Source organism: Panthera uncia (assembly GCF_023721935.1).
Source record: "Panthera uncia isolate 11264 chromosome B2 unlocalized genomic scaffold, Puncia_PCG_1.0 HiC_scaffold_24, whole genome shotgun sequence".
NCBI classification, from domain to species: domain Eukaryota; kingdom Metazoa; phylum Chordata; class Mammalia; order Carnivora; family Felidae; genus Panthera; species Panthera uncia.
Window position 1 is genome coordinate 66,418,102 of NW_026057580.1, and position 16,097 is coordinate 66,434,198.

The 16,097-nt window shown below is 43.6% G+C and overlaps 1 protein-coding gene across 2 annotated transcripts in view; it reads right to left on the minus strand.

The window, feature by feature from the left end:
• SCML4 (Scm polycomb group protein like 4) overlaps positions 1 to 12,959 on the minus strand; it is a 120,696-nt gene extending 107,737 nt beyond the window's left edge. The window contains exon 1 of one of the 2 annotated variants that reach the window (XM_049654094.1): positions 12,697 to 12,959. The gene's annotated coding sequence lies outside the window, so the exon portion shown is untranslated. The remainder of the gene's footprint in view (positions 1 to 12,696) is intronic. The other variant, XM_049654096.1, reaches the window with a different exon arrangement.
• Positions 12,960 to 16,097: the final 3,138 nt, after the last annotated feature.

The following is a 16,097-nucleotide window of genomic DNA, read 5'->3' on the forward strand; positions in this document are numbered from 1 at the left end:
AGCGAGGAAGACTCCATCCCTCTCTCAGACAGCTAAAGATAGGCGAGGGCAATAACTGGTTGCATAGATTTGCAGCCCTTTGTGTAAGCTGAGGGCTGCCCAGAATGTTACAATCAAAAGGCATCCACCTAAAGAAAAACATGTGTCTTCTTCCATCTTCCACCTAGACGCCCATCACTGATGTTCTGTTCTGCAATGACACTTGAAGCCAAAGAAGCCAGAGATAAAACTGTTGACCTCAAGATTTTTATCCTGCTTCCGGGGGCAGTTTGGACACAAATCCACAGAGAGTGGGCAGTGGGTAAGTGAAATTGATGGTGACACATAGCATCATCTAAACAAGTATGGTCCAGAGAGGGACATGAAAATGTCCGGCTGCCTTCATGGCCAGGACACATAGACATATCATAGCTCCTATGATGCCATACTGAATACATCACATTTGAGCTCCTTGTCACCACTATGCCAGACTTAACATGAAATAGTGAGGCAGGGTATCAATGGGCCTCACTTTCACAGCAGACATTCTCTCACTAGAGGCCTGAGCTTGCTGTGACATACGATCCTCTATGGGAGCCAGCAGGGTGCCTGAACTGTAGCTGTAGAACTGTGGGCAGCCCAAGGAACTGACAGTAAATATGGTGGCCAGCCGTGGGATGCTGGGAAACGACCACTCCTGAGAGGGCAGCTAAAAATCTAAAGGATAGCTCAAACTTCCCCAGAATTAGAGTCACCAATAGGGACATTCTCTAAAAACTGTTCTGAAAACCAAAGGATAACTTCAGGAGACATTATGGAAAGGACTCAGAGGATCATGTCCCTAAGGATAAATGAGCAATACCACCTGGGATTTTAGCTTCAAACCCTTGGACTAGAGACATGGACAGCCTAAGGCTCAAGGCAGTGCTTACCAAACTTCAGATCCCTTAGGTACAACATTTGCAAAATGTGTTATGTCTGAATACCTGCTATGATGGCTAATTTTATGCATCAATTTGAGTAGACTGTGGTTTACTCAGATATTTGGTCAAACATTATCCTCAGTGTATCTGTGAAGGTGTTTTTGGATGAGCTTAACATTTGAATCTGTAGACTAAGTAAAGCAGATTTGCCCTTCCTAATGCAGGTGGGCCTTGTCCAATCAGTTGAAAACCTGAGTAGTTTAAAAAAGCTGAGTAAGAGGGAACTGCCTGATGGCCTTTGACCTGGGACATTAGTTTTTTTCTTGCCTTTGGAGTCAAACTGAAACATTAGTTCCTCTTGGGTCTCAAGTGTGCCGGCTTTTAGACTGGAATGATACCATTGGTTCTCCTGGGTCTCCAACTTGCTCACTACAGATGTTAGGACTTCTCAGCCTACATAATCATGTGAACCAACTCCTCACAATAAATTTCCATCTATCTATCTACCCAGCTATCTATCTATCTATCTACCTACGTAACTACTATTGGTCCTGTTTCTTTGGAGAACCCCGACTAATACACCTGAGATACCCTATTTACCTAATACTTACTGAATCTTTAAATGGCCTATTTGAATAAATACATTTTTAACTGCAACTTTATGTCATATTCACAAATTCAAATCAAGTATTTGTCATTAAAGACATAAATATATATACTAACTGTAAAATTAAATATGCACTTATTAAAATAACAGTTCCCCTGAAAACACTTACTTCTGATGGTAACTGTATATGAAGCAAAACTTCTTCTCTTATTTCAATTCCTAGCAAATGGATATCAACTATATTTTATAGTGAATCTTAGCTTCCTTTTGAAGTAGAAAATCCTTCACTCTTAAGCATCAAAAATAATCCACAATACCCAATACAACAGAAAGAATGCCATTAACGTGTTTTGGTTATCAGTTGCTACATTTAAAACTATCACAGAATGTGTGGCTTATTATGTCCCACCCATTTTGTGGATCAGGAATTCAGGAAAGGCTAGATTGGACAGTTTGCCTGTGATCTGTGGAGCATCAGCTGGGGAGGCTGAGATGGAAGGATTCACTTCCAAAGTGGTTTCTTCATCCACACATCCAGTAGCTCCATTTCCTGCCTCTTCCTCTGCCCCGTGCCTCCCCCCCCCCCCACCCACCACCCATCCTCATGTCTTTTTTTGTCCAGGACCTTCCACAGAGCTTTGGCTCCTAATAGCATGGCAGCCTTGGGACAATCTTCCTCTTATTTGCTGGCTCAGGGCTCCAAGAGTGAGCATTCTGAGTCCCAGGTGGAACTGGAAGACTTGTGATGTCAGTCCTGGAACATTATCTCGGCCACATCCTATGAGTCAAGCAAGTCACTTAGAACAGCCCAGAGTCAAGGAAAGGGGAATTAGACCCCACAGCTTCATGGAAGGAATGTCAAAGAATCTGTAGCCATGTTTAGTCCTCTACCCCATTCTTATGTACTCGACAAGGAAAAAGTTCTCAGACATGGGATTTCCACATCACAGATCAAAGTGTATACCATATATCCAGAGCTTATACAGGAGCCAGGCACATGAGAGCAAAGGCATGGGTTTGGCTTTGAAATTGGTTATAGAACCTCCTGGATGACCTTGAGACACTTAAACTCGCTGCTTAAGTTCACTGAATCTTAGGGTTTGGTCTGTGAAGTGGAATAATGATACATTCCAGGACAGTTGTGTGGATAACTAGTACAAAGTCTGCACCATCATGGTCCCTCATTAACTGTTAATGTTTTCAAGCAAACCCAAAGAATAGTGAGAACTTTCCAAAGGTGTTTTTAAAATACTCTATTTATTACGATAAAACCTATGCATAATCTGAAAGAGAACGAAACATGATAGAAAACGTCTTCTCAAGCTTAAAGGTACAGTTTTTTTAGAGGAAATCCACTACAAATCTTCTCAGAATGTTAAAGTTACCCCCAAATTCCTGCCACAATATTTGAGATGTCTCTACTTAGCAATCATGTAAGGAACTGACAAAACAGAACCATCTTTTTTTTTTTTCAAATGTTTATTTATTTTAGAGAGAAGGGGGGGCAGACAGAGAGGGAGACACGAATCGGAAACAGGCTCCAGGCTCTGAGCTGTCAGCACAGAGCCCAGCGTGGGGGGACTCAAGCCCACGAACCGTGAGATCATGACCTGAGCCAAAGTTTGGCACTTAACCAACTGAGCCACCCAGGCACGCCCAGCACCATCTTTTTAAAACTATAATTAAGCAGGCATTTGGGGAGGTAGGAGAAAGTGGAGTTCATGGCAGGTTGGCATACTCTGATCCACAGATGCTCAGTGGTGGTGAAAACACCGCCTGTAGAGGGGCATTTTGGGAATGTGCTGGATGTGGTTTTACCTGGCCCAATACTGGGAGCAGGGTGAGCATTACTGCATGTCGGGGGCAGAGACCAGGGACACTGGACACACAGAGCTATCCCCCATGATGAAGTGCGGTCTCGCCGTATGGTCACATGAGTGAAAATCTTGTTTTTGTGAACCAGGAGTGAACTTCATTTTATGTATAAACACATTTCTACTTAGCTATAATATATACTTTACTTTCCAGGAATGTAAATAATACCTAAAGCAAATGCATAAATACAAAATTCTATTTTGTTCAGAATACCAAGAGTTGTTTGCTGTTTGGGAAAATCATGTCACCAGCAGCAGGACCAGCTTGTGCTGCCTGAGTCGCCAAGAGCATTATTTTAGACTGCACTGGAGGTAGCAGATGTCAAGCACCTGACCCCTTCATGTGGTGTCCAGAACAGGGCGCCCGCACCGGAAGTAATCATTAATTACTTTGTTTTTATTCCTCTTTATATTTCAGTTATGACATGACACTGGTTTTTCTTAGACTGTGGGTGTGGGTGGGCTGTGTTATCTGGGAACTTCACTTTGGGGTTGCAAACAGGGGCTTAAAAATATTCGTAATAAAAATGAGGGTTGAGTCTGACAGGACTGAAAGCCTACTGCTTTAAAAGAAGTTTGCTGTGGATCAAAAATGCCTTTCCAAGTGGAAACACCAGGGAATCATTTCCTTTCTGGAACCTGCTGGACCTGGGAGCAGCCCAGCCGGGTTGAGCAGAAGCAGCTGGCTCTGACGCATGAAAGAGCTCTTTCTCCTCAGCCCTCACAGGTGAAAAGACAAGGACACCCCATTGGCTTTTCAAAACTGAAGAAAAGACTCAGCAGACTTCATATGGCCATGTGAGCCTCCACAAGTTATTTAACGTAAGCCTCAATTTCCCTACCTGTGTAATGGAGATAAGAATAGCTCTCGTATTGGGGCGCCTGGGTAGTTCAGTCGGTTAAGCATCCAACTTTTGATCTCAGCTCAGGCTGCACAGTTCGTGAGATTGAGCCCCGCAGTGGGCTCTGTGCTGACCTCACGGAGCCTGTTTGGGATTCTCTCTCTCTCCCTCTCTCTCTCTGCTCCTCCCTTGCTTTCTCTCTCTCTATCTTTCTCTCTCTCAAAATAATAAGTACACTTAAAAAGAGCCTTCGTATTAAGCACCCATGTGGTTTAAGTCCGATAAATAAGATAAAGCATGTTTAGTGCTTCTCTCAGCATCCCTGAACATATGATGCTCAATAAATGAGAACATGTATTTATTACCACTCGGATAGCACTTTACACATACTTTTCCATATACTGTTTCCTTTGAACTTGATATACATTATCCCGTACAACCTTCCCAACGACTTCTGAAATATTATATCCTATGATCTAATAAAGTTGGGGTGACACCAAAGTGTGTGTATGCTCTTTCCACAACACTGTGCTGTCTCCACCCATGCTGACATTACCATTCCTTGAATCACTCATTCCACAAATATTTATTGGGCACTTGCCACATTCAAAGCACTGGGCCTCAGCAGTAGTGACAAGAAATATCACCCCCTCGGAAGTAAGGGGGGCCCAGGGTTGCCACCATACCTGCCCTGGGTCACATCAGTAGCCATTAAACTGGCTTTGCCCACTCAGAATCCGTGCTGCTCCATTTATATTTATTCTATACAGCTCTGAAGACAAAAGTACCCCCTTAGAGGAGGAAGTTACTGCAAGAGGAAGCTAGGGGAAGTTCTGGAGGGGAAAATGCCCTCGCTAACAATTAAAGTTTCCAACAATGGAAGAGGGGGCAGCCTCTTGAGAATAGACGCTGTGCTGTCTGTAACTTTAGCAGACACTAGGGAAGAGTCTGAGGCTTGACCCTGGGAGGAAGGCTTTTACAATCCATTCTTATCCATTCATATCTAAGAAGATAGGAATCACTTCAAGACCACTTCTCAGAGTATAGGTTTTTGCCTTTAACTTGTCCCTTCAAATGTCAGATGTTTTTCCTTCGAGTTCATTATTTCAGTCATATTTTAACCTTCCAGTTTACACAGCGGGGTGAACTGGTATGAAAATGGTCTGGAACCATGGGGGAAAGGAAGGGGGGAAAGCTAGTTTCAAACAGAGAGGGAGGCAAACCATAAGAGACTCTTAAGTACAAAGAACAAACTGAGGGTTGATGGGGGCAGTGGAAGTAGGGGAGGGGAAAATGGATGATGGGCACTGAGGACGGCACTTGTTGGGATGAGCACTGGGTGTTGTATGGAAGCGATGAATCACAGGAATCTACCCCCAAGACCAAGAGCACCCTGTACACACTGTATGTTATGCAACTCAATAATACAGTATATAAAATAAACAAATAATTAATTAATTTAAAAAGAAGAATAAAAAAGAAAATGCTCTGGAACTTAAGTGATTCCATGGTCCCAATGTAAATTCTCCTTATCCTGTCCTAAATCTGTATTCCCAGGGAAGAGAAACCCCCCTGGAAACTGATAATCTACCAAGTACACAAGCAGAATACAGGAAATCTTGGCCAAAGGAGGCCTTGGCTTTGCTTAACTTTGTCCAGGAAGCTGTGTAACCCACACTATCTGCTGTTAGAAATCTACAAGGACAAGCCAGGTCCTTGGTCCCATGGAATTTTTTTTCTTCAGGCACGAAAATGTTAAATATAGTCATAAAAACAGTGACCTAACCTGTGCCCAGAAATATATTTTTTAAATGATTTTATTTCCAGTTTATTCCACATTACTCTGGTCTCAAGCCAATTAGTAGAAACTCAGTACTTGACCTTAGCAGAGATTTGGGCTGAAACACATGTGAGACAAACTTTTCTGAATGCCCTTTTTCCTTACCCTGCTAATGGAGAATTTTAGTCCCTTTATTTGTGACTGGGGTTCATGACAAACGACTTCTAACTCAAAGGGAAGGCAACAGAAATAAAAGACCAGTCCTCTATACCATCATAGGTCATCGGCTTCCACACATTGTCACACACATCACACCCAACTTGACTTTATAACTTCAGCTCCCTGGAGAGAGTTTATACTCACCTGGTCTCATTAAGGCAATGCACAAAATTGTACAGCCTTCCCACTGTGGGACCAATTAACCATTTCCATATCAGGCACCAACATAACCACACCATCCAGTTTGCCCTCATTATTTATGTCAAGTACTTAATTATGTTACAAACACTCAAAACAAGTGCCGTATTTTCATACTGTGGGTGGTGATTTCAGACATTAGAACCAATTGAGGGTCCCCCCACTGCACTGTTTCTATACTTCCTAATGTGTGCACCAAAATATAAAGTGATCTACAGCTTTCCACTTGAAGCATTGTTACAAGCAAGCTCTTAAAGGGATACGATCAAATATGCTTGAACATCTCATGGCATCTGAAAGGGAGAATTCCCAATATAAGGGGAAATGCACAGGTGACCATGTAGTGTACTGACCTCCAAATCTCATGGCAAACTCCCTCAGCACAGGCAAACAATGGCAACAGCATGAACAAATGGCACACATTTCTCAAGACTGAAAAATGACAGAATCTATTCCCAGAGTGGCATTCTTTACCAATCAATAAGCCCAGTGCCTCACATGACATTTTTGAGTTATTCTCTTTGGGATGAACAGCATATTTTATAGCTAATTGTTAGATTAAGCCTTGATATCACCATAATTTCCCAATAGTGAGGGTACTAAGTCCTAAGGAACTATGAAGAAAAGTGGTCAGCCTCTTTTTTAAAAGGCCATAAAGAATGAGAATAATTCCTATTGGCTTATAATAGTTTAGAAATGGTTAGTTTAGAAATGTAATAGTTTAGAAGTGGCCCAAAGGAATTGTTTGTTGCACGACCTCCAAATCCTGTCTCTAAAACGGAAAGCATGAATGCCCCAAAGTTGGCTTTCACCTTGTGGTTTTCTCTCCAGATCTTCCTTTCCTTGTTCATAGTTGCCTGTCAAATAGGATTAGAATCGTGACGCCAGCCCCAGGCCAGCTCAAAGGCTGCATCCGGGGCAGACCCTCAGATATGGCCACTGCGATGTTAACCTCGGTCTGGTGACAAGGCTCAGGCCCAGCTCTGGACACCAGGGCAAAACAGACTCCTTGGTATTCGGTCCTGGTTTTCTCATCAGAACGATAATGTCCCAGGATGACTTGTGGACAAATGTGAAAGGGAAAAGAGGAAACCTTTCTTTCAATCCAAAAGGAAATGACCCAGCAGGTCTATAAGCTGACAACCATATGCTAACTGTTGGCCATTATTGAGTCCCTTCTGAACTGCAGCAGGGGAGGGAAATAAGAGGGAGAGGGATGGTTAAGTACTCATTGGATGGGGCATGGAATAGGGTCTCTCCTTTGGGTTTTATCCCAGTACCTCTTTGTTAAGTGCCATTTTCCGATGGCTGGACCAGGACCCATTGAGGGTAATTCTTTGCTCTTCCGGCCCAGTGTTTGTTCCCAAGTTTAGTACCCATCCTCATGAAAGGCTGTGTGTTTCTTTAGGATTAATTTCAAGCCATATACTTCTGTTTTGAAAGAATGATGGCTTTTGCTCTGTAATGAGAGAGCAAAAGAGCAAAGACTTTTGTTACCAAATATTCAGCTCCCAAAAGTTGAGTCACTATCACGGGGCTAACCAGACAACGTCACCACCTTGCAAAGCATAGCATTGACACTATTTTTCCCTGGCACATCAATTTTCTCAAAACAGCCAACTCCACTCTGTTTCTAAATTGTACGCCTTATAGAGAAAGGAAGGCCACCACTCCTCAGCCAAGCCCCTTCCCCAAAGGGCTGGCATAGCCTGTCTGCAGGACTATGCAATCATTCTTGAAAATCAGCAAAGCTGGGACCATGTCCCATTTATCTGACCCATAAATGCAGCTGCTGAAAAGAGATGCACGTTTGCCTCCCTCACAGATAAAAATCTAGGTAGAACATGCCTGAGTTGGTGGGAGAATAAAGAGAGGTTCACCTGTCTATGCCGCCAGATTCTATAAAACACAACTGGCCAAATAGTAACAAGAGCAATCGCAGGGAAGCCCACCTACAATTGGATCTCAGAATATATTCCCGTTACTCCAGGGTGTCACACAGACTCAGTGGAATGATTTTTCAGCTTAATACAAAAGGAGAACTGCCACTGGGTAATAAATTCCTCTCTGTCCTAAAATAATAGTCCACCAGGTGATCATTGCAAGAAGCAAGAGGTGTTTTATCTCCTCCGTGGCGGCAAAGTGCCTCTTCTGATGCTGACTGATTCCCACATGCACAAACCCTGCTTGCCGCTCACCTCCGTCCCACCTTCCTGAGGACAAGGATGCTCCTGGCTGTATCAGCACTGCCAGCTGAACCGGCAGCAGACTTTATCACCAGTACCTCATCTCAGCCAGGCTCTCGGCTCCATGAAGCAAGAGTCCACCAATGCTAACATTCAAAGAACCCAGAGGAAGGGGAGAGAGGTCTGACTTCCAGAGGAGTTATGTGCAGTCGTTACCACTTGCCGTCCAGCCACTATGGCCGAATGGCAGCATCCCTCATCAGGCTGTCCTTAAACATCACCCACCGGTGACTAGCTGGAGTGTGTCTGTGTGTGTGTTGGTTGGGGGGGCGGGGGGTTCATTGTGGAGCCGGATGCTCTGAAATGCCAGTGCTCCTGTACCTCTTCAGATATTAACATACGTGGGTCAGAATTAGCCAAATTTCAAACGGCCACGAGCATATCCCGAATGGCCCTCTGTCTGTACCTCCTCTCCTCCAAGTCCCAATCTAAATCTCAGCGTCTGACAAACCGCGGGGTGAGAGCCTGCAGAAACACTAGGGAAGAACCCTTGCCGGAACTGAAACCGAGATGAATACAACAATGAAAAAACACTTAGGACCTCGTGGGCTTGCAGGCAGAGCACTCGAACCCAGTATGTGCGAACCAACAAATGCAGGATTGGCCACAGCGATTTATAGCAGAGATGCTAGCAGAGATTTATAGGAGAAGCGAGAGTGTGGCGTTCTTGCAAATGCCGAGGTCTGGGGGAGAAAGGTGGAAACGGACAATGAAAAAAGAAAAAGCGACGGATTCCAATGCTACCCAAACATTTGGAGCCAACCTTGCAATCAGAAATTTTACCATGATTTCGGTGATCCTGATGGTCTTTGAACCACGCTGGAAAATGTCACAAGCGATGTTTGAATTAAAATCCAGTAGATTTGCCAAAAGACCAATTGTTTAAAATTGGCAGCATTCCAGAGAACTTACTAGGCTGCATACTGCCCGGGGCTGAGAGAATTGCTAATTCTAGAGAAAGTTAATTATCACCTTATTGATAAAGGGGTAATTTTCAAAGCTTATGGTGTGGCTTTTGTGACTCATTAATTAAAATTTAGAGTAATTTACTAGACACAGCGGTGGCTTCTATTACATTATATAGGTATCAAACCATTTGGTTTTTGTTTTTTTTTTTTCCTCCCAGGGGCTGTTAAGAAGCCCCCTCATCTCTCCTCACCTGCCTTCCAAAGCACCAACAACAACCACAACAACAAAAACATTAAAAACGTGTAAATCTCAAACCAGCCTTTTGGGAGATCGCTGGATTCAGATGCCCAAGGAGGCACTTAAACAAAGCTCCCTCCTAGATAGGTCCAATGTGCCCACCAAAATGAACAGACACGTGTGCTCCCACCCAAAGGGACCGCTTTTACAAACTTCATCTCCAAAATGTTAGACGGAATGTTATGCCCTTCGGTAGTTAAATGGGAAGAGAGTCACTCCTCCTCTCCTCGCTCTTCTCTCCACCTCACCATCCCCGAGTAAAAAAGCATAAGGCTCGGAGGCAAAGGACAGCACAGACCAAAACGGGAGGTGCTTGGAATCTGAAGCCCCCAGCCCCACCGGACTCGGGGCAGCGTCGCCTCCCGCTTCCTGCAGGACGCGTGGACTGCGGGGGGCACGCCCCGGCCACCTGGCTGGCGTCAGTGTGATGCCCAGGCTTCCAGGGGGACACGCCGGCGAGTAACGCCCCGCGGAGCTCAGCCGCCCCCTACCCCCACCGGCCGGAGCGAGTTCCGAGCTTCCGCCCGCCCCACCTCTGCCTGGACCCAACGGTGTCAGAAGGGCGAGCGTATGTGGGTGCGGTGTGTCTCCTCCGGGCGCCCCAAACTGTCAGCAGATCTGCAACACCCTCGGAAATGGAACTCCCCCAACGTACGAAGGGGTATTCCTCTCTGAGCATTCCTTCTTTTCATTCCAGGGAACTTCAGTAATGTTGCCTTAAATTTGTTGGAAGTGTTTGCGATCCAGAATTGAGATTAAAAAATAAATAAATCCACCACGTTATGAGAGAGGTCTAACGCAGTCTGCTTGTGATTTTCACATCGTTTAAAGTTGCAAGAAATTTTAAATTCAATCTTTGTGCTTTGAGGCACCGACTGAATTTTTTACAATAAGCAAATATTACTTAACGTTGAGAAAGTCATTACTTTTTTGAATTTCCAGCGTAAAGTTTCTTGCAGCAGGACCACAGCCCCGTGGGGTGTCCCAGCGCGGACTTGATTTCTAGCAGCTGGTCTGCTGGCCTTACCTGCTGCTGGAGAGCCCTGGCACCCCAGCCCCCCAGAAACCAAGAACCAGAAAGTGAAACTGTTTCTGCTGGTTTCACTTGCCTTGAAAACATACCACCAAAAGCAAATAAAGGACCGAAAGCGATTTACTCTTGTTTCTCTTATTGTTTTACATCCTTTCTATTATCGTTCATTTACTTTTTTTTTTTTTTGCAGCCAAATAAAAGTAATTTTGGAGGCACGAAGAAATTGAAACACGTTACACACAGAAAAACTGGTTTTTGTGGGATTTGCACGTGTGATTCTATAAAGCAAGCAGACTGATAAACTTCCCAAAATATTAGAGACTGTCCACATACACAATTTAAAGAGCTAAGGAAAACATAGTTACATTTTCAAAAATATCTGTCACACATATGTTTAAAAGGTAAAGATTCTGGTGCCACCAAACAACTCCCCTAAAATTGAAGTTCCTACGTTAATGTTTTATTTGAGTTTAGATGATCACTACTGTCCTTCTAGGTAATCTTCACCCAGGTGCTGTTGCTCAAATAACCACCCCCCCACCTCATTTTTTCAGGCTCGTTCTACCAAGCAACACAAAAATGCTCCACACAACTATTGTACCCCTAGATCGTTTACTTTACCACACTATAAATTCCTTCTTAGTTATTTTTATGCTTTCACTTCAAATATTCTATATTTTTTTAAGTCTTGAGAATAAAAGCAACTATGCCTCTCACTCTTCAAAAATGGTTCCTCTGGTTGAAAAGAAAGGAAAACGCAAGAGTGTACAACGTCTCGATTCTGAAAAGCCTGGATCACTTTCTCAAGTACCACAGGGTCTGAGACCAACCCAAAGCCACTTTCTCAGAAAGCTAGTGATTGTCTAACCCTCTTGAGTACTGTCATATAATCCAGAGACAACACCATGAGTCACCTCTCCATTATATTATAGGTAGTAGAAAGGGCTTTGACTTAGCACCTCAACTATCGCTCAAATGACTTACAGCCGACACCACCCTCATCCACTGCCCTGTTCTGCTCGGCAAGCAAGCTGCAGAGGTACCTTCATGCTGCCCCGTTCCAGTTACACAACACCCCACCTGGGAAGAAGGTAGCTCTGTATTTGAACTTGGGAAAACTGATCCTGACATTCCATAGCCACCTGGTTTTTTCCCCAAAACTAACCAGTACCAGCAACTAGCAGTAAATAGTATTCTCATCTGTCTTGATAAATTAAGAAAAAAAAACAGTACAAAGACATGTAAAATATTCCATCTGGGATATAAATAATACAATTCAATTTTAAAAAGTACTCTTGCATGTTCACAACACATCAATTTTAATAATTAGATTTTAGTAAATACGTTTATCCCAAGACATAAAACACTTTTTAAATTAAAACAAAACAAAAGCAAAGCGAAATCATCATGCAAAAAACCCACAAAAAACCCCAAAAAACACCACAGGTATTTGAGTTCACATTTGGGGGAGAAAAAACAACTTTCTATATATTTAAATGCAGTTAAAGAGTAGTGAATGTGTACGTACCCCAAATTTATAAACTATATAATTCTATCCTGCATCTTCCTCTCTAAGATCTGGTTAAGAAATCAAACATTTTTGTTTTGAGTAGGAGGAACTGAAGTTTACCTGCTGGCCTCAGTGGTTTTAGGACAGGGCACTCGTGCATTGCCGTAGAGGTAGGCATGCAACCCAGATAAACTGAACCAGATAACCTGTCGTGATGACAGTAGAGAGAGAAGGAATCCTGTGTCAACGGCACACCCTCCGATTGTGCATCTCCCTTACCTACGGCTTGTTCACCAGAGCCCTGATCAGGTTCTTTACCAGGCCGGGAATGTTGACTCAGAAGACAGATGACTTTCGGTACATGCAAACCGAGTATTACAAAAGCTAATCTTCCACCCGTGTGTTAGTAGCTCACAGTTCGTCTCCAGCAGCCCTGCTCTCCGGCTGCAAACATCTCATTAGACTAATGCATTCAGCACAGGCAGAAAACTCGATTTACCATAGCTACAGCAATGAATTTCCATTACGATGACAGCTTCAACCACATCATGTCCGGAAAACCAGCCAACCACTGGCTTTTAAAGAACACACACATTTTACATGCAGAAAACGAGGCGTGTGTGTGTATGTGTGTGTGTGTGTGTGCGTGCGTGTGTTTCGTGTTTCCTTCCTCTTAGCAGCCCAACTAAGAGAAATGTGCAGTGTAGCTTTTTGCCGACATGAGCTGCAGGGTAATGACACTTCTGCTTCTTTGGTAGTTACGTCCTTGTAATAACCTGAATTATGTCACAATTGTCAGAATGGGTGTTTCCAACATTTCGGTTTTCATTACCCCTCCTCTGTTGCCATAGAAACCAGACTGTAACATCATCTCTTTGTCCCGTTCCTGCAGCAGTGTGGGCCAGCACCGGGCTTGTAAGATACTGGAGAGCAAGAGGAGTGGATGTTTGACTTTAGACAAATAAAACGATAACAACAAAAACATTCTAATAACATCACTGTTCAGGAGAGCCTGTGTGTTTGCCAGAATGTTGCCTACTCAGGCCAACACACCACGGTCATACATATTGACTCTACAATTGCATACAACACACGTAGTCAGGGGACGGAGCCCAGACTTGGGCTCCAGATCTGTGTGTGTAAGTGCAGAGTGTTTCTACACTCGTGGTCAGGCCTGCATGGGATAGAGCGGTCCTCATGCAAGAAAAAGGCTACGACTATTCACCCTCCATGCCTCATTGTGTTCTCTGTGGCAAATCAATTCATACTGGTAAAGGGACTTTTTCTCCTGTTTTTTTTGGAAACGGGAGCAAGACTCCCCTTTGCCCAGTTCTTTCAGCCCATTCTGGAGTATTATTCCAAAGTATGTCCTACAAGGCAAAACATCCATTCAACAAATATGTGGCCACCCATAGGCTTACTCCTGGGGATGCGCAATAAGCAAATTTAGCAAATGTTTAGGACTAAACATGAACCAGAGCCAATTAAAGCTTAGACCGCAACTTGGACAGTTACCGAGAGAGACAAAAAAGAAATTACAAGTTGAGGTTTGTCTGAATGCATATGCAGAGTGACATAGAAAGAAATAAGAAGCCACTCTCCTCAAATTACGAACGCATGAAAAAATTAAATTTTTTTTTAAGTCAAAGCATTGTACTTATTGAGCAAGAAATAAATTCGCCACTTTAGTTCATTTAATCATCTAATTTTGTTTTTTCATTTTGTGTGGGACAAGGCAAGTTTGGTAGGTTTTCATTTTGGTCATTTAATATAAATTTATTTCATTAAAGGAGGAGGAGGAAGAGAAGGAGGAAAGAAAACAGGACCCAATGGATGATTTCAACTGCTAGCATGTCTGTCACAGTGGTTGTGTGTATCATGCCTATGACCTCAAACACAATCCCACAGTATGCTCAGCAAAGGACCTCAAGCGGTCTGGGATGCAAGACCGGTGTTCACTTTAAAATGTTTCTTCAGATAAATAAAATCGATCTTATTAAATGATCACAAATATTTCTCAAATACTGTGAAAGAAAGAAAGAAAGAAAGAGGAAGGAAGGAAGGGAGGGAAGGAGGGAATGAAGGAGGGAGGGAGGGAAGGAAGGAAGGAAGGAAGGAAGGAAGGAGCTTTGCAGAATCTGCCCAAAAGAAAGGAGTTTCCGCTTTTCCTATTCAGCTCTGTGTGAGTCCGTGATTCTGAGCCTCGAAGTCCATGCTTCCTCACCTCCTCCCAGATGTGCTATTGTGACCTGTCCTTAAGCCGAGCGTGTCTGGGATGCAGACATGGGCATCGCAGGTCAACTGCATAGTGAGACTTCAAATTGAAGTTAACTAAAGATGGCTTACTTAAGAAATGATCAATAGATAGATCGATTGATCCATTGGTCGACAGATGGATATCCACTGGAATTTCTTTTTTTTATGCACCAGGACTTTAGGGGTTAAGAAATTAAATCCATGTTTTTAAAAGTTCTAAACATTTTTTGTTCCAAGAAAAAATTAAGTTAAACACATAAAAGAAAAGAAATTTGGTGGGCTGGCTGCATACGAACTGAGGGATATGTTAAACAGAAAAGGGGCCCTTTCCAGCTAACATCCCTCTCAGTCTTGTACACCCCTGGGCTGCGATCAGGATGCTTAGGTTGTGCCACGTTGTTAATTTTCTTTGGCTCTGTGGTTACATTTCTGTCTCAGACCACAGGCAGCACGCTCCACTCTTTCCACACAAATGCTACTGGGTTGGTGGTTAGCAAGAGGCGGCCAGAGGGAGCAGGTTAATTTGGGGGCATCCCAAATGCAAACCTACTCAGAGTAGTATCCATTTGAAGAGTAATCCCTGTCAGTGGCTGGTAAAGAGCTATGGTTCCAACAAGTAGCAGGTGTCGAGAGCTGTGTCCTGGGCAGGGGAGTCAGTGCTACTGCAAAAACAACCTATATTATCATAGTAATAGCTAACATTTACTAATGAAATACTAAGTCAGAGCCCTTTTCAAGCGTTATCTCACTTATAACAACCCTATGAAGTAAGTACTATGAGGACTATCCCCATTTTACAGATAAGAAAACTGAAACAGGTTGCTAATAAGTTGCCCCCAAGGTACCACAGCTCAGAAATGCTGGATACAGGATTGACCCAGCCAGTGTGTGCCCAAAGACACACAATTAATCATTTGGCCACATGGCCTCCTGGCACTGCCCCTTCATCCAGCTCTGCCAGTAACCCAAAGACATTGGTCAAATCACTGTCCTTAAATAGCACGGGTGGTGGGGGTAGGGGACGAGATTGTCTTTGTGGTCCCTTATGGTTCTGACATTCTACAGTCCAATGAACTGCTTTATCTGCAGGGCTGGAACAGACCAATGCTTTGGGTTGGAGGAGAACTCAGTCGTAGTCGTGGCTACGGCCGTGACTGCTAAGGAACAAAATGCACCCTCTCTCTCAACAGAATAAGACCTGGTAAACCCGTGCTTTGGAATGCCAGTTTGGGATGGAGGTGGTGGAAGACAGCATGGAGAAAGAAGGCTTTAAAGGCTGAGATTCCATTCCTGAAGTAGCAAAGGGAGACCCGTCTCCCATACTCCAGCGGCCACAAGACTTTGCTTCCCACCATTCAACACAGACATGTCCTTAAGTGTTGGAAAGTTTGAGAAGTTTCAGGGTTATGGAAGTTATGAGGGTT